General features: G+C 41.4%; 1 protein-coding gene across 2 annotated transcripts in view; it reads right to left on the bottom strand.

The window, feature by feature from the left end:
- Positions 1 to 19,179, bottom strand: part of TMCC3 (transmembrane and coiled-coil domain family 3) — a 99,738-nt gene that overhangs the window by 59,494 nt on the left and 21,065 nt on the right. The window contains exon 1 of one of the 2 annotated variants that reach the window (XM_082047315.1): positions 16,929 to 17,047. The exons of the other annotated variant lie outside the window; for it this stretch is intronic. The gene's annotated coding sequence lies outside the window, so the exon portion shown is untranslated. Of the gene's footprint in view, positions 1 to 16,928; positions 17,048 to 19,179 lie in introns of those variants that run through there. 2 annotated transcript variants of the gene reach the window in all.

Genomic DNA, 19,179 nt, shown 5'->3' with positions numbered 1-19,179 from the left:
CAAGTTTTCATGTTCTACAGAACCATTCAAATAAGATGCAGCATCAGTGTCTGTAGTTTACTACAGATGTGCAATCAAATCTTACTTTCAGCCACTAGTAAATCTGAAATTATTTTCACCACCAATTCTATGCCACTTGGGTACCTTCAAATGTCAGATACGGAGCTCTCGGTCACACATACGTGTAGCTATTTCAAGCTAGAATTTATATGCACGAATTATACTTACAGACAAATCCATGTATTTATAGATACATATATATACATGTAAAAGAAATAATAAGCAATAACATCATTTCTTAAATCAGAAGTATGAGACGCTGTATGAAAACATGCAGTTTTTTAATACTGAGTAGCTGCAATGTTTTCATATTAATAGGTAGGCTGCTAGCTAGCAGGAGCACTTCCACCAGGGCAGCATCTCAGGAGGAGGGAAGAAATACATAATTTGTTCTAGCTGGCTTTCCCTAATTCCATTTTCTAGGATTTAATTGAATGAGTGCAGAAAAGCTACCTAAGAACCATGTACATAAGAACAGTTTGTTCCCTGTAAGAAATTTCAGACATATGTCTTTAGGTTTCTGTATGTATGTTACCTCTGATTCACATCTAATGATAGCAATTAAACTGATTTGGATCATCAAGGATTTGGTCAGCATGTAGTGCTGCTGCTTAGATATATGGAGATTGCTATACATGAGACATCACGATTTAGTCAGATCTTGTAGATCCCACTGTCAGCACTGGTCAGCATCAGTCTCTGGAGCAGCTGTGGTAGAATTTACCACATAGGTGAGATACTTGCTGGAATGGATACTCAGGACTAATTATTCGAATTTCACTTAGAATTTCATGGAGTTTTGCAAAGACACTGATAAATTTATGCGAGTACTTTCAAGAATATGTTGACCTTGTCAAATCATGCAGCACCTGGGAGAGAATATGGAAACTATCTTAAAGATTTTAGAAACGTGCACATAAAAGTTATTGACTTAATTTATGGCCAATGGCTCTTCTGTAAGGTTATTTCAAAGGCACACTGACATTTTACTGAATTATCCGTCACTCAGGGCCATGGTACATGCATCATTTATTAAAACTTAACTTTTCCTGGATAATCTACTTGGTCTTTTCACATCATTTTTAATCTGTCTTTCCTTAGAAGAGATCTAGAGACCATCAAGGTAAGGCACTACCAAAACAAGACAAAAAAACCCCAGAGTTAACTTTCAGATATGGCCACAGCACCAACACTGCTAAACAGGGAATTTGAAAGGCCTCCCACTGCAACCTTTTATTAATATTCAACCTTGATCTTTCAGCATCCTTTGATTTTGTGGCTTACTTGAAAGACTTGATAGACACAGGGATCTTTCAAATATCAGTCTGAAGGATTTTTTTTTTTTCAATATATAAATGGTTTATAGAAGTTGTGCTTTAATACAACACAAACAAATGTATCTGAGTGATACTGTTAAGTAAATCAGAGATGTCATTGCTCCCAGAACAGAAACTCTTGACCACTCTGTGCCCTGGGCTCCGTACCACCTCAGGTATATCGCCATGTGTTTTTACATTGTCAGCACAGGATGAATTTCACCCCTCAGTTTCCAGCTAATCTCATTTCTGTCAGCCTCTCTCAAAGATGGAAGACAGTGGATGGATGCCTTAGATGAATTAGAAAGAAATGGTAAGGAAGATGCATGTTGTTAACTGTCTCTCCTGCTGAAGGCTGATGCCTCAGCTGTGTACTGATGGAAATTCTTGTCAGCACAGATGGTTTGTTTTGACCACGATATGTCATTTCAATGTTACGATAATAACAGAAATTGGGTTATTCTGTGGCAGCAGCCAGTTTCCAAGGGAAGTTAAAAGCACGTGGGCACTGAGAAAGTTATAACTGATACTAAGCATGGCAAAAAAACTCAGCAATCTGCTGTGTAGGTGATGCTGCAAGACACATGAAAGCTTGCCTGAAACAATCCACCACATCTGTTGGCATGTTGTAATCCAGCAGTACCATGTTTTAGATTTGCCCTGAGGTGACAGAACTCAATCTAAACAATCTGCTTATACTTGTCAACATTCATCTTTAAATGCATACTGATAACTGGAAACCTAAAAAAATAAAACCAGTGTGTATGGCAGATGCTTTGAGGGCAGCTCCAGCAAAGAAAAAAAAGTGTTTTTCATCCCAGGCAGAGGACAGCAAGTACTTTCTTTCAGTCCAGCATTGCTGCATTTGGTGTGGTGTTACACCTCTGATCTTTACTCCAGCAAGAGCGGAGGAGGAGGGAGCTGGGGTGGCAGATATCACCTACTGTATCCTCAAGGAGCTGATGTGCAGGTACATATCCTGCTCCATCTACTCATGGGCTGGGTGGAAACTCTGATAAGATATATCGTTGTCTCCGCTGATGTGATATGATAAATTCTTAAGCTATTTTTTTTCCTGTTAAAATCTGCCTGCGGCCTTATTTACTCATGCCAGTTACCCTGGATAAATGCCCAGCAAGGACTGATCTGCACCAGTTCATCTAGGGAGGAAAGGAGGGGGACCATTTGTAGTTCCATCTTCCTGTTGCTATATTTTTCAAATATTTTGAGATGTTATGCTGCTTGTACAGGACCCCAGGGACTGTCAAAGGAAGTGACTGGGTCACATACAATTTTGTAACCCTTCTCCAGGTGCATTTGTACAAAATGGAGAAGGGGATGTGGGACAGGCTCAGCAGCTGAGGCTTACTTGGAGGTCTTTACACAAGCAGCAGGGACAAATCCTATGTAAGAAGCTGACCAAACAGGAGAGCATGTGGTACTTGAAGTCTGCTCTCCTGCAGGATGGAACAAGAATGGAAAAAGGTACCGAGAACACTGACAAAATTTTCCTGCTTCATGGGCAGCCTCCCGAAACAGCTGCTACCTTCGTCATCATCTATGCTTCCCTGGAATGAAAATAAAATGTATAGCAACAGGAAAGGAAATCTGCAGTAACCTTTCAAATCTCTAGGAGCAGGAGTATACACGAGTACTTTTATTACGACTTAAATTTTTTAGGCAGCTTGAAATGTCTGTATAGCCTGCAACAGGACATTTACCTCACAAAAATCTGAAATCCTTTTAAAGCTGAAGACATTAATGAAACTGTGAACCAGAAAACTATTTCTATTGATTTTTGTTTCCCTCTGTCTGCTGTTGCTGTAAACAAGCTTCTCATTCAACAGACTTATTTTTAACCCACGTGTTGCATCATCACGTGGATGTACAGGGAGGAGAAAGCGATAGGGCACATAATAGCACAGGGGAGGAAGCAGCAGTATGGGAAGAGCAAGAGAGGAGACTGGGAAAACTCAAGCAGTGGCTTTAGGTTTGCTTTTTTCAGAGCAACAAGCATGTTGTTTTTTTCATACACCACCATCCCCACTTCAGGTTCCCCAGGGAAGACGGTAACTGCCTGAGAGGAGCCAGAAGACACAGCAGCACCACTTGGCACATGCAGCACGGGAACGTGCAGCAACACCATGAGTGACTTCTCGCTGATCTGCAAAGCCCCCAGGCTCTGGGGAGATGCGGTGGGCTGTGCAAGTTCCACACTGACCAGCAGAGGGTTTGGACAGGGTATAGGCTCGGTGAGCCACGTACCACCACACTTGGAGGAGGTGTCAGGGAAGAGGATGGGAGCTAAATGGCCAGGTCAGAGGCTGGTTGCCAGCATTGCCAGCTGGGCGAGGGAGGTGATTGTCCCGCTCTGCTCTGCACTGGTGCAGCCTCACCTGGAGCACTGTGTGCAGTTCTGGGCATCACAGTATAAAAAGGATATCAAGCTACTAGATAGTGTCCAGAAAAGTACTGCCAAGTTGGTGAAGGGTTTGGAGGGGAAGCCATATGAGGAGCAGCTAAAGTCACTTGGTTTGTTCAGCCTGGAGGAGACTGAGGGGAGACCTCATGGTGGCTACAGCTTCCTCACAAGGGGAGGAGGGGCAGGTGCTGATCTCTTCTCTCTGGCCACCAATGACAGAACCCAAGAGAATGGCAGGAAGATGTGCCAGGGGAGGTCTAGGTTGGACATTAAGAAAAGGTTCTTCACCCAGAGGCTGGTGGTGCACTGGGATGGCTCCCCAGGGAGGTGTCACGGCCCCAAGCCTGACAATGTTCAAGAAGAGACTGGACAAAACCCTCAGACACATGGTGGGAATTTTGGGGTTGCCCTATGCAGGGACAGAAGTTGGACTTAGTGCCCTTGTGAGTCCCTTCCAACCCAGGACATTCTACGATTCTATGGTTAGCTCTACGGTAAGAAGCCCAGAGGATTGCGCCACCCCTCCTGACAGACTTTAACATCACCTCCTTTGGTAAGCTGAAGCAAAGGCAAATGTTCAGCATGGAGAAAGCTGGAGGCAAGACCTCCAAGTGTGCTTTTCCCCAACCCCGTGCCCACTGCAGCCCAAGACAGACCATCTCTCTGAGGACTGCTGCAAGACAGCACAACAATGAACTGGAAAAAGGCAGCACAGCAAACACGGAAGTCTGTAACTTGCTGGAAGATGTTTTGATATGAATATGAACCCTGTAGCTTATGTGTAGGATCTGCTCTTGTTGTAAAACTGAGAAGCTGCTATGTATTTTTAGAATATTACTGCTGGTCTGTAAACCATTTGTTTACATTACCTAGCACAATTATCATGGGTTGGGTGGCCCCTAGATTCCTCAGCAGTTAAGTAACCTGTGTGATCAAGTAAAGATTTAAATTCTCACATGATCTTTCTAAAACATCATATTAAAAAAAAAACAGACACATAGCACAGATTGAAAGCATGCACATGCACACACACACACACACAAACATCAGCTTCTGTTACTCAGTAATTCTTTGCCCAGCATGTATACAAAGACAGCAAAGGTAATTTTCTAAGCCTCTCCCTTTTTTTATGATCATTACACAACAAGGTAATTAAGTTCAGCTGAGGTCATCAGTCTTTAACTGTGTTTCCAGCCCTGACAACAGAAATCTGCATTTGATCTTTGGTTCACAGAAAGGTTTTTAACCTTGTTTCCACCCACCACTACTGTTATAAATTTACAGAATCACAGAATGTTAGGGATTGGAAGGGACCTCGAAAGATCATCTAGTCCAATCCCCCTGCCGGAGCAGGAACACCTAGATGAGGTTACACAGGAATGTGTCCAGGCGGATTTTGAATTACACAGAGACTCCACAACCTCCCTCAGCAGCCTGTTCCAGTGCTCTGTTACCCTCACTGAGAAGAAGTTTCTTCTCAAATTTAAGTGGCCTCCTGTGTTCCAGTTTGAAACCATTACCCCTTGTCCTATCACTGGTTGTCACCGAGAAGAGCCTGGCTCCATCCTCGTGACACTCACCCTTTACATATTTATAAACATTAATGAGGTCACCCCTCAGTCTCCTCTTCTGCAAGCTAAAGAGCCCCAGCTCCCTCAGCCTTTCCTCATAAGGGAGATGCTCCACACCCTTAATCATCTTTGTTGCCCTGTGCTGGACTCTCTCCAGCAGTTCTCTGTGCTTCTTGAACTGAGGGGCCCAGAACTGGACACAATATTCCAAGTGTGGTCTCACCAGGGCAGAGTAGAGGGGCAGGAGAACCTCTCTTGACCTACTAACCACCCCCCTTCTAATACACCCCAGGATGCCATTGGCCTTCCTGGCCACAAGGGCACAGTGCTGGCTCATGGTCATCCTGCTGTCCACCAGGACCCCCAGGTCCCTTTCCCCTACACTGCTCTCTAATATGTAATCTCCCAACCTATACTGGAACCTGGGGTTGTTCATACCCAGATGCAAGACTCTACACGTGCCCTTGTTATATTTCATTAAATGTTATATTTAATCTCATGTGTGTTGGCTGCTCATTTTTCTTAACCTTTGGAGGCTGTCACATTGTTCCTTTGGAAGGCTGAACTCTAAGACTGCTAAAAACACAGGCATGTGGTACAAGGCAGTTCAAATAACTGAGGATCAATAATTAAATACAAGACTTACACACACTGATTGGAGGCTTAGCCTTAGCTATGTATTTTCTGACATTTGCCTACTGAATTCCACCATCATGAAAGTTTCCTTAAAGACCTGCACTATTTGAAATGGCACAGCAGAAGGATTTGAAAAAAAAAAAGAAAAAAGAAAAAAAGAGGGATAAAATACATCAGGGAGAACACCATGAACACCATGCTAACCTTCTAGGACAACAAGTCTAGGCAGGTATTGTGAATCACAGACAGATAAATCACAACCGTGCTTGAAACCTCCCTCACAGACTTTCCTTTACAAGCATCTGGGTAACAACACAACAGATGCGGAATTTTTAGTTTCGGCTACCGAGATGACTAATGCCAATAAACCAGCACAGCAAAGTAACTCACAGGGTCACCACCCCACCTGCTGCTCCCAGACTTACAACAGACTTGCTGTCTTTGGCTTTGATTTAACATGTTAGTTTGGCACTTGCAACTATTTCATTATTTCAAATAACTCTCTGACATTTTACAAGGAGTTTACTTCTCCAATTTGTTAATTTTAGTTGGTGGATTCAGGTGCACAACAAACGGTCCCCGGTTTTACACTGATAAGCAGAAGAGCATTCATTAAAATGCCAGTTAAAATGGTAGCACAATTACAGGGACAATTTTCTCTGAGCAATGGGCATTCACAGCTGAAGGTAATGATTAAATTTCTGAAAAAAAAAAAAAAGTTCTTTATTTTGAAGTACAATCAGCCAGCAAAGTACTTGGAATGCATACTCCCCCAGAAAATAATATTCTGGTCAAATAGTTATTCTAGTGGCAACCAGAATTTTTAGTGGATGTGTTGCTTCCCCATTTTGTGGAATTTAATAAAAATGCCACCACATACAATGGGACATAAATAGAACTTAGATTTTTCTATTCAGTTAGCATTGTTTCATCTAATGCAAACTATTCATGTCAAAGTAAGATCTTACTTAATATTTCGTATGCATTTAAAAAAACTACCAAGTAATAATCACGCAGAAGAAGTACTGATATAGCCTGTAAATTAAGAACTGTTTATTACTTCATACCTGTGCAGTTGTTTGCAATACTCCTGTAATCCCAGTTGGTCTTTAACCACTGCAGTGATAAATCCGGTGCAAAGGCCAACTGAATTGGCAACTTCTGACACTTTAGCTGTGCTCACAGAACCACAGAATGGTTGGGGTTGGAAGGGACCTCTGGAGATCATCTAGTTCAACCCACCTGCTAAAGCAGGTTCACCTGGAGCAGATCGCACAGGAATGTGTCCAGGCGGGTTTTGAATGTCTCCAGAGAAGGAGACTCCACAGCCTCTCTGGGCAGCCTGTTCCAGTGCTCTGGCACCCTCTGGTCCCATCCTCTTGACATCCACCCTTGAGATATTTATAAACATTGATGAGATTCCCTCTAAGCCTTCTCCAGGCTGAACAGACCCAGCTCTCTCAGTCTCTCTTCATAAGAAAGATGCTCCAGACCCCGCATCATCCTCATAGCTGGCTGCTGAACTCCCTTCAGTAACTCCTTGTCCTTCTTAAACTGGGGAGCCCAGAAATGGACACAGTACTCCAGATGTGGCATCACAGGGCAGAGTAGAGGGAGACCTGCTGGTCACACTCTTCTTAATGTACCCAGGATACCATTGGCCTTCTTGACCACAAGGACACATTATTGGCTCAAGAAGTGCAATGCAAAAGGCATCATGCAACCCATTGAACGCAGTGTTGTATACAGAACAGCTGACATGCTGCTCTGAGTCCAGCACACCTGGAGCCAGCCACACCTCCCAGAGCAATCATAGCAATCCTGGGCTACAGGATCCTGAGCATAGCTTAAACCCAGAGCACATCAGCCCATCACCTGTTAACCCTGAAAGAGTCCCTTGTGTGCCTGCTCATGCTTATGGAACACCTTCTCCCTCGCTCCTTCACTGCCCTGAACAGGTACCACTATGCTCCCCAGATGTTGCTGTTGCCCATCACCATGAGTTCACCTTAAAAGAGCAACCACAAGCTAGAACTGGGGTTTCATTCATGGACAATAGTGGTTTTTTATATGTTGGGTGCACACAACCTTTTATCTTATCAGTTCACTGAGAGAATTCTGTAATTTGTGACTACATTATTGTAGCTTCTTGTATTGTGCATTAAAATAATGCAAATGATAAAAATGTCACAGTCCTCTCAATGCTGTAATTAAAAATCCATGCCAGCACTCACCGATTGAAAACAGATAGATAGATAGATAGATAGATAGATAGATAGATAGATAGATAGATAGACAGGCATTGAAACAAAATTCCTAAAGCCACCCATGAATTTGCCTAAGCCAGACCAGTGCTGGTAGTGTGGAGGATCTGGCACATAGATTTGCAGTCAGATATTAGGGACCATCCTGCCCTGGCATCCAGCATCAGTAAAGCAGTTCACCGAACTGGAGTTGCAGAATGATATCTTGAAAATTAACCTGATGGTAACCTACTAATTAAATAAAACACAATGGTATGTGGCTATGGCTTCAGTACTATTGCCACCTACAGGTATTCTTCTCTTTCTTCGTTACAAAAAATAATGCTCTGAAACATGCTGTCCTGGCACTATACTCTGATAAATTCAATTGTTAACGTGTAATTCACTGAAGATGTAACATAATGAGCTCTCTGGGTATGAGCTACAACTGAACATCCACTGTAAGATTCAGTAAACTGCTACTCATTTGAAGGAGGAAACGTTAAAATATTCAGTGGCAGAAAAACTAAAAATATAAATTCTGTTTAGTTAGATAAAAAAAGACTTGCTCTATATGATCAGACACTATCTTAGCAGTTAGATAGCTTCTGCAGGCAGTAAAAACCAGCAGAGGACACGCTTGATGGCACACCCCAGGCAGTGAGGCAGCCAGCGTTCAAGCTTGTCTGGGGCAGCAAAAATCCCACAGCCGAAGCCAAAGTTAGCCCAGGTCCCTGCTGAATGAGGAATTAGTGGGTTTGGTAACCCCCAAGCTACAGCTGAGCACACAAAGTGCACAGCAAGGATGTGGTTGTCTGTCTTTGTTGCCTTGTCTAAGAGGGGGAGCAGCAGCCTTCGTTTTTTTAAGGTAATTTACACTTGGATGGTGCAGAGTGCCATTTGAGCAGCCTCACTAAACTTGCAAATTTTTTTTCTTCATTTGGAAATATACTTTCTTTTTTTTAAGTAAAAGGTCATTTACTCATAGTTTTTAGTGGTGACTACAATACTTGTTTCTCAGACTGATCATCATCTATGAATAAGTCAATCGCAAAGTTTTCCAAAAGAAGTACTTAAGCTTATTTGAATTCCTATTTTAGTTACTTGCACTGTAATTTCCAGATATACTCAGAATCTGCAAATGCCACTGGAAAATAAAAGAAGCTGTGAGCGCTAACCATTTTGAGAAAAGCTGAAGAAACCAAAATATTAGCAAAATAGTATAGGGTAGTACCAAAAAGTGTTGAGAGCACTGAGACACCAAGCTATGTGAGGATGGATATAGGAACCGGCACACAAAATTTTGGAAAACTAAGTAATATAACTGCCTTAATTTAAAAAAAAAAAACTGGAAAGAATTATTTTATTTTAATAGTTTTTCCAAGTTTTACACAGGTGGATGGGTGCAAGTGCTGAGAGTGAGGTAAGTGGTGTTGTCTGGAAAGGTGAACACTCAGTACATCCACAGATTCATCTTCACCATTGCTGCCCCACACCATATTAATAGGTTTTATATGCACAACATTGCCAGCAGAGGTAAATCAGTGTGACTAACATTTCAGCTACAGCTGATGCTTGTAATTATTTCAGTCAGAAAGCCATAATATATCCACTCTTGATCTTTATCCACGATTATTTAGCATATGCTTGTATACAGAATACAAATTATGTTGATATATCTTGGTCTTTCTTATTAATGGGTTATTTCAGTCCAAATGCAGATATTTCTTTTGGCATGCCTTTTGTCATGTTTATGTGCATAAAAAATTACAAGCTTATAAATGAAACACAATCACCACTTAAATACCACATACCAGATAAATCCAATTGTATGCGAAGCTCCATGCAATAAGGCACAAACCAGATATATATTATTACCCTGGATATCTCAAAAATCCTCTATATTCAGGAGAAGCAGGTTCACACTATTTAAAGAGAAATTATAGGAATTTCTTGCTAGAAGGACCTGGTTTTCAATGTTCTGCTTTTAAGGTAAATGGCCAAGTTTGAACTTTACCAGTCTCAGGCCCCTTTCCTAGATTTCAAAGAGGTAGTGAAAAAAACTATTTCCCTTTCCTCATTTTCTCACACTTTCATTCGTCAACATTTTATACACAATTGATTCTAGCTGTGTCTCCTCTTTGTATGGGGTCTTTCCACAGCAAAACAAAAACCAGGTTGTTTTTCAACAGTAGAATTAGGAGGGAAAAAAATAAACAGCAGGAAAGAATTATATATGCAATCTTTGTCCTTGAAGTAATTACCTCTATTTTTGTAATTAACTACATTTCAACCTGATGATACCTAATTAATCAGAAACTTCAACTGTGTGGTCAGGAAATGTCTCAGAGCAGAAAACATAGAGCATTTGAACAGACATAAGCAGCATGAAAAGCACTGTCTGAAGATGCTCACAAACCACTGCAAATCTCACAGCTGGGTTGGTACCCCAGCTAAAAGGTGGGCAACATTATAGCCAAAACAACCATTTGCCATTTTATCCCTAGAAAATAACACTGGTTTGAGAAAAGATAGTGCATCTTTCTGAAGTGGCGTGAAGCCACTGACCAAGAAATCTGCGGTGTGTTGGAAGAGACGCAACTTGCACCCTCTGCCCAAGGTGAGAGCAATGGAGACTGCACGGCTGACGGGAGCGAGGGATGGGGAGAGCAGGGCTGGGAGCTGATGGCCACGCTGACAGTGCCACCAGTTTGTAGCTCTGAGAAGGCAGCACGGAGAGTTGGGAATGGCCTCGTGTTTCAAAAACAAGTGAAAAACACCTTTTGACATCTCCGCTTGAAGGCCAAGCAAGAAGCTGGGACTTGTATCCAAAGTGACTGGGAGCTCTAAGGCTCTCCCCACGCAGGATCTGACAAAGATTAGTTTTGGTTTTGATATTAATACACATATGAGAAACAACCGAGGTATCTTCACATGCTGGATAATCCAAGCAAATAAAATCACAGTGTTCAAGCCTGTTCAAGTTCAATGTCTACAATGGTGTTCAGTGGCTTCTGCTAGTATACTACAATGACTATTTTTGCTCTCATACTTAGGAGATTCTGGTGTTTTATTCTAAGGGAAAGAACTAAAAATTCTTACACAAACTGGGAAAACTCTGATTTCACTAAACTAAGCAAGAGTTTTGCCTCTGACTTAAGTTAGGCTTTCACCACTCTTCCTTGATACTGTAATAGGGATGTTTCTTATCTTTTATGCAGATAAAACCTTACCAACGTGGCCTGTGTCAACATGAAAGAAAAGTAGAAGTGCTATTAAAATTTACACTAAAATATAACACAGTTTCACTTCCATGTTTCTCAAAAAATACAAAGCATTTAACCTTTAAAATAAACCCCTTTTAATTATAAAGGTGAACCAGAAACAATGCATTCACTTGGAGTATGCCCCTTTTATTTGATCAAGAGTATTTTTTACAGATAGTGTTCAAGTTGTATGAGTTTTCAAACGAAGTTGCAGTATGTTAGGTACTACACTGCAAAGTCGAAGTGTTTCAGGAGCTTCAGTCCTACTACCAAAATAACCTAAGAATTTAAGGGCTGGATTCTTAAAACTACTCAAGAAAAACACTCGCTGATCTGTTGTTGATCTGTTTAATTCATTGGGAATTAAAGTTCTGACTCATTAGGATATATAGATGAGCTTAGAAAAGCTTAGAATAATTTTCTGTCCCAGTAATCTGCCCATTTTAGATGTCTTCCTCCCTCCCTCCTTACAGAACCAGCTCAGCTTCTGGTGAAGTCGATGCTGTATCACTCCAGCATATTAATGTAAACCGGCATCAATTTTGGTCTTTCCCAGTGCATCCAGCTATGATTTAAGCAGATCTGCAACTGCTTTATGAATAGCTGAGTGATTCCAGCAGCAGGGGTAGAAATCTTTGAGGAAGAGCAGAGTGAAAAGCTTGTGGCCAGAATCACTGCAGCAGACTTAGAATAAGCTGTCCCTATTTGTGAGTCAAAATCTTTGAGCACTCAAATAGGAACCTGAGTTCAATTGCAATTAACAGACTCTCCCCAGTATCTATGGGATTTTTTTCAAAGATGAGAACTAAGAACAGCTCAAAAAAAAAAGTTATCTGTGTCTTGTTGGCAAATGCAGATATGACCTGTACTTCTAATCACCGCTGTTTGTTTTACAGCAGGTCATTATTCTCATTAATTGCTAAGCTGCTGGCAGATTCCTTGACATTTTGGCTGAAAGATCAATCTGGATTTAATAAAGTAATCAAGGGGAAAGAGGTTATAATTATTTTTCTTAAAAGTCTGCCAAATCAACAGCATTGTGCAGACTGACATCATGATAGGCAGTAGCTTATTGATGCAGCAGTCCATTTTTTAATCAGGGTGACATAATACAACTATTATCTGTCATGACATATAATTACGTCATATGTACATCACTATATTTTACTGCAAATCCAACACAGTGTCCTTTCCCGATTCCTCCTAGTTAGAAGTTCAAGGTGGGCAAGGTAGGCAGGAAGGGTGAGAGGATTTACACAGGTATGTTTTCATCTGTGGACACAGAAGTTCTTTTGTTGGATTTCCATGTACAGCTAGCAGGACTAGCTACAATATAAGGATATTTAGGTTCGGAAGGGTTCCATTCATCATCATTCAGAACTACTAAGAAATTTGGCAATAATCTTTTTGAACATATAGCTTTTAAACTTTTTGTTTCCAATTACTGTGAATTTTTCTTTTGTTTTTCTTCTCTCTTGACACGTGCACCATTCCCACTTCCACACTAATACAAACTTCTCACTGCTAAGTTATAGTTTTAGCTTCAGGTTCATCTGATTGATTCCTTTTGATTTTCTTGGCCCATCCCCAATCTAAAGTGTGCAGCAAGGTCGCTTCTTTCTGTAGCCTGGAGCACAAGAGCTCACTTGGATGGGGTTAGTACAGTGTCCAGCAGGGGCAGGGGCTCAGGCACACACCTCCAGCTCTGCAGCTGGAGACACATTACCTGGTGCATTTTAGACTGACTAAGTGCAATTAGCTTTCTCAAGCAACATTTTTAACAGGTAATTTATCTCAGAGAAATTAAAACAATCCTTGTTTACTCTAAAGCATACACTCCATGGCAGAAACATCAGACGGCAGACAGTCAGGCTGAGCTGAAACAAAACCTGGCAGAAGGATGAAAGAAATTATGACAAGGTGTGTAGTGCTGGGCTTTGGGCAGGGAAACTTGGAGAAAGGGCTGTGCTGCTTTTGCAGTTGACTGGAGCACGGTGGTAACTCAGTGTAAAGCCCAACAAGAGTAAACAGAATAGAAAGGTTGATTTCAAAGATGTCTAGCTCAAGGCTCTGCTATCTTGTTTAGAAAGCAAGTTCAGCTTGCTCACCTGAAGGGATATAAATGAGAATACACCATCCGCCCAGAGTAGAAATTGAGCTTGTAAAGACAGGATTTCAGCATAGAGTTACAAACACTGAAGCAACTAAATGCGCACAAGAAGGAGGAAATAAAGAACTGCAAAAAACCCTCCTTCCAGGATAATGTGTTGTCACTGTGACCCCCTGGAAAGTGAACTTTTGCTGAACCAGATAACTGGATTCCACCAGGCTGCAAAAGTATCATCATTCACGTTGCTATAAGTAATTGAGTATTTATAGAAAATGAAATTTAAAAGTAAACATGGTAGATCTATAGATTCTAAAACCCAATGACATTCACGCTGGAGTATACTGAATATTTTAAAATCTTTGAACTGAAAAGGATTTTGTGGAAATGTCTTTTTAAATGGTACATTTTAAAGCAGCAGCAAAATGTATTAGGAAGTAGTAAGGCATGAAATTGCCAATCACTTTTGTGAAACACAGTAATACACATCACAGTGAAATCAAAGATAATGATAAGCATTTTTCTGCTACTTTCCACAGCCTGTTCTGACACTTGTTCTGAGTAAATGAATAAGGAACTTGTCTCCAGCCAGTGAAACCAAGAAAAAAAGAAAATTCTGTGTTATCCTAATTCATTTTGTCTTGGTATATGCAGAGATGAAGCACATGCTGGTTCAGGGTATATCTGAACAAAGAAGGTACCTTCTTTCAGAAAGTCTCTCTGCAGCTTTGTGGTACCTGCAATAGGTGAGTTACTGCCCGACCACTCAGTCTATCACGTCCCTTTTCTATCAGTCTAAAAAGCTTCCTGCTGAATGTGGCATATACTGATTTTTCAACCTGCAGCCCTACTTACTGAGTAGGGCTCTCACCCCTCAACTGCTTGAAATGAGACAACTGCCCCTTAAACTAAAAGGGGATTTAATGTGTTAACTGTGCGCAGAGGTTTTCAGGATGAAGTCTAGGAACATCTGAGCTACGGAGACAGATGAGATTGAACTCAATTCACTGTCAAGAGCTAGTAAGTGGAACAGATAAGAGCAAATGGCAAGTTACATACAGTTATGGCTGGAAAAATTATTCTCTATATACAGGTTAGAATAAAACCTCGATTTGGTTTCATTTGGGCCAGTGGAGTTTTAATGTCTGGAAGTACAGTTAAATAATGCTAATTAGCCATTAACAAGCACTCTACACCTGCAAAGAGCCTTCAATATTTAGATAGAGTGAGTTTCCTACACAATATCCTTGTGTCATGTGCACTAGGCTCATTTTTTAGCAATGGAAATTGAGGTCTTTAGATGAGACAACCCAAATTACAGACAATTATCTTATTTGCAGATGGCTCACCAATAGGCATGTGATGAGTCAATGACAAAATTCAGCTGCAAGTCTTTGAGTCTGTGACTTGGGCTCTTGTCTGGTAAAAAATTCCTCTCAGGGAAAGGCATAAATACATAGAATGACACATTTTAGTTGATTTGCAGAAGGCTGGAGACTTACCACATGTCTCCAAAGCAGCCCTTTGCAAACAGTGCACTGGTATGGCTCCTCGCCCATCTATCCAAACTCCTGCGTAAACATAGGAGTTTCCTGTACCTGAACTGCCACACAAAAGGCAAATGTAGATGTAAATCTGTGGGGAGCTGAAAGATTATCTCAAGCAGTTCTATCTGATCCACTCTTCAGAAGCAGCCAAATGGCTGCCACAGGGGATCCCACAGCACCCAAACTTGCCTCCAGCCCCTTCTAGGTGGTTTCCTCAGGGATATCAAACCCACAGGCTCACCCACCATCTCCAACTACTGTTGTGCCACAAACCTGGGGGTTGCTGGTACAAGAAGAAAACTTTGCCAACTGAGCTGCCCAGTGTCACCTGCGAAATAAGGCTCTGAGGCATATGTAAAGCACCCATCTGGCTCACATCACCACGGCACACTTAGACGTAAGTTATTCTAGTCATAAGTGCAATCGCCATTGCCAAAACATCCATTCTTACCAGCTTACCAATTGCCTGAATTTTTTAAATTAGGCGTGGGGACAGTGTCCCTCACCTGAACATAGTATCCCAGTCTTTCCCAATGTCTTCTTTGATGAAGACCGTAGAAGAGCATCTGCCATTCTAGCAAAATAACCAGCCCCAAGGAGGTGGTCTTGCACTCCACATGAGAAAATCAAATACGCAAGGAGAAACAGCTAATTATTATCCCATTTTTCAAGGAAAAAAAAACAGTTACAGAAATGTCATTTGCTATACCTAATTTTAAGTAAAACATAGAGAATGCAGATTTTACTAACTAAAGCTCAGGAAAGTTAAAGACCTGACCTAACAAGTGCATCAAGGAATCCAGAATGCTATTTCATTTAAGACAGTTTGATATACCTAAAAATAATCCAGCAAAGAACATTTCTGTGATCCTCAATACTTAAGCAAAAGTTAGGTCCTGTTCTGGACACCAGCCTTAGTAGCCAGTGACCAAGTTGGACTGAATTATGAGAACAGAGATAATTTTGCCAGCCACTTTCAAAATAGACCATGTTGAGTTTTAACATCAAATTGAACAGTTACCTGCAGCAGGTTTGGTATGGGTTTCCTGGTTTTACCTAAAGATACCTCAGTTTCTGAGAAAAAGTTGGGTTCCTTCAGCTTGACAGACCTCCTATTGTTTTGTTCAATTCTCCCATTTTCCCTCTGAATTTCTTTAGTCTTCTGAAATCACATTATCTTCAAGAATTCACAGAATCACACAGAATCACAGAATGGTTGGGGTTGGAAGGGACTTCTGGAGATCATCTACTCCAACCCACCTGCCATAGCAGGTTCACCTGGAGCAGGTCACACAGGAATGTGTCCAGGCGGACCTTGAATATCTCCAGAGAAGGGGACTCCACAACCTCTCTGGGCAGGCTGTTCCAGTGCTCTGGCACCCTCAAAATAAGGAAGTTTCTCCTCATATTCAGATGTAACCTCCTGTGCTTCAGTCTGTGCCCATTACCCCTCATCCTGCCATTGGGCACCACTGAAAAGAGTCTGGTCTCATCCTCTTGACACTCACCCTTTATGGTTCAGTAAGAAGTACAGACAACACAGCACTTAAAAATTCCTCTGGGCATATACTAAATATAATACCTACTGCAAATCGCAGCACAGGTCCCGATCTTCTCAGTTCTTTAGTAATATTAACGATCTCATTGCTCTACCCCTCTAGTAGCTTATATTAAAAAAAACCAAAACAAATAAGGCAATTTCTTGCATGTCTCAGCAAACACATCTGCCAGAACAGAAGCAGGAGAAGAAAATGACCCACCTCTTCCTCTCAAGGCCTCTTTGCATGCTGAGTGTGGTTTGTGCCTCCTCTTCTTGACATCCTTCCCTCTAGCCAGCCCACTTCCATAAGCACCATGCAGCAGCTGGTTGTTAGCATGCAGAGCGCCAACGGAGAGTCGTGAGAACAGCAGTACATGGTGCATAAGCGAGAGAGCTGGTACGAAGCGAAAGTGTCATGGGGGGTGGGGAAATCAAGCTTTCTGTATAGTCAACTCATCTTGCTCTAAATGCTCATTTCACAACTTCCCTCAATGTCATAACATACCTTGTGGATTCCGAATGTCTGTACGGACCAAAGAGCACGTGTCCGTTATAACCAAATTGCCTAAGCTACCAGATACTTAGTTTTTGAGATTTGTTTTTTAGTACATATCACCAAGTCTTAGCTTGGCTGATGAAAAAGACTGTACTTGAGTTCTGAATGCAAAGCTGACACCTTTCACTTGTAGGCATCCAAAAAAAAAAAAAAAAGGAAGTGATATACTGTAATACAAATACTGAAAGGAAATGGTTTTATCGCACACATGCTCTTTTGGCTGCTGCCTTCACATTTCCCACAGGGTGGGAACACATCACACGGCATTAGACTACAGAGATTCAGCAGTGAGCCAGGCTAAGTAACTCATAAGGTAATTCTGTCTGGATCCTCGAGGACTGGATCTAGACTGCAGTTTATCACCAAAGGCTGTAGCAGTTCTTGCATGTAATTACATTGCTAAGTTTCTAACACATGCCATTCCTCAGCCCTAGTCTAATGAATTTCAGAAGAATACAAGCAGCTCCTGAATGTGTGTCATTCAGATGACGCACAGATCTTCCTTGGGATAAAATAATCAGGTTTTTAAAGCCAGAGAAGTACATTCACAACTTATTTAAATCATGTTAGGAAATATCAATTTCAAATGGAATGCAAATGTGGAAATTCAGAAAGACAAACTTTCTACTTTATTTCTGTGAAATGCAAGAGTCATTTATCCATTGACATTTTCTCCAATCATTCTCCTGTTTGGCCATTGTGTAAGAATTATACAAGGTTAACAGCATCCCTTTGTTTTTAATTCCTTATTGGAGGCAGCTACAAAATCTTGATGGGGTCAGAACGTGCAACTGCAAACCACTATTGCTAATTTTAGGATTTATTCTTGTGCCCTGGTAGCTCATACTGCAGTCACTTTGACAAGCAGTTGAAAACCAGCTCTGAATGCCATCAGGAGCTCTGTCTTGAAAATGCTGTTTTCCTAATGTTGCACAGTTCTCTATGAAAAACAAGCAAATCCCTATGCTCACTACCAGAGAGGAAATTCAGATATTACTTTCTTCTCTTTTCTTCAAGAGCAGATAAACACTGCACCATTGTCACAGACAAAGGTTAGGTCAGACCACAACTTTTCCTACACCAAAACTAAGAGTCTCATGGCACATAACTCAGAAGTCATATGTGAAGACCATCTGTCTCTCTACAGGACAGCTGCACACAGACCAAATAATCAATTTTTGACAGGTATTCAGTACAGTTGAGGAAGAGATAGTTTCCTCAACTCCCCATCCATACACAGCTAGCCAATATAGAGGATATGGGCAAGCAGTGGCTGGGATCCCACACAACCCTTTCGAGGGGACCATGCTTGTGGTGTGGTGTCTCCTTAGTGTCATTTACTTGTCAGTCATTCATGGCTTGTGTCCTCTTGGGTTGTTGGGTCAGAAGGCCCTGATTCTTTCACAAACTTTGATCCCTTGACAACACTGAGAGAGGTGTGCAAGCCCCTCTCCATAGCCAAGGGAGGGCTGCACTGTCCCCCTGCAGTCCTGTCAACCCTCATAATTTTATCCAAATTTCTTGACATTCAGAGTTTCTCAAAGTTCCCAGTCCCAGAAGGATACAACTAAGTGAGAGAGACTCTCAGCTTTCATATTTTTCAATAGTGTAAATTTGTGATTACAAAGAAAAGCTAAAAATCTGTCAGGAGTGTCACCAGACAACTCATAAAACAGATGGCAAAGAGGAAAAAGTCACTGTTTTTAATCTCATTACTTTGGAGGGTCTGACTCATGGCTGCTAAGTACAAAAGTTGGCAGAGGGGACGTAATGTATCTAAATGCTGCCTCAAAAAAGTTGTACATTCTGCCTCCAAACTCTGCTGAGGCTAAAAATTAATGAATATTGTGGACTGTCTTGGCAGAAACAACTCACTCAAGTCACAAAGTTCACCTACACCAGGAACTGGACACTC

This window comes from Streptopelia decaocto (assembly GCF_964273445.1).
Source record: "Streptopelia decaocto genome assembly, chromosome: 1".
In the NCBI taxonomy this organism is placed as follows: domain Eukaryota; kingdom Metazoa; phylum Chordata; class Aves; order Columbiformes; family Columbidae; genus Streptopelia; species Streptopelia decaocto.
The sequence above is the reverse complement of the archived record's forward strand: the minus strand, read 5'-3'. Positions and strand labels throughout refer to the sequence as shown.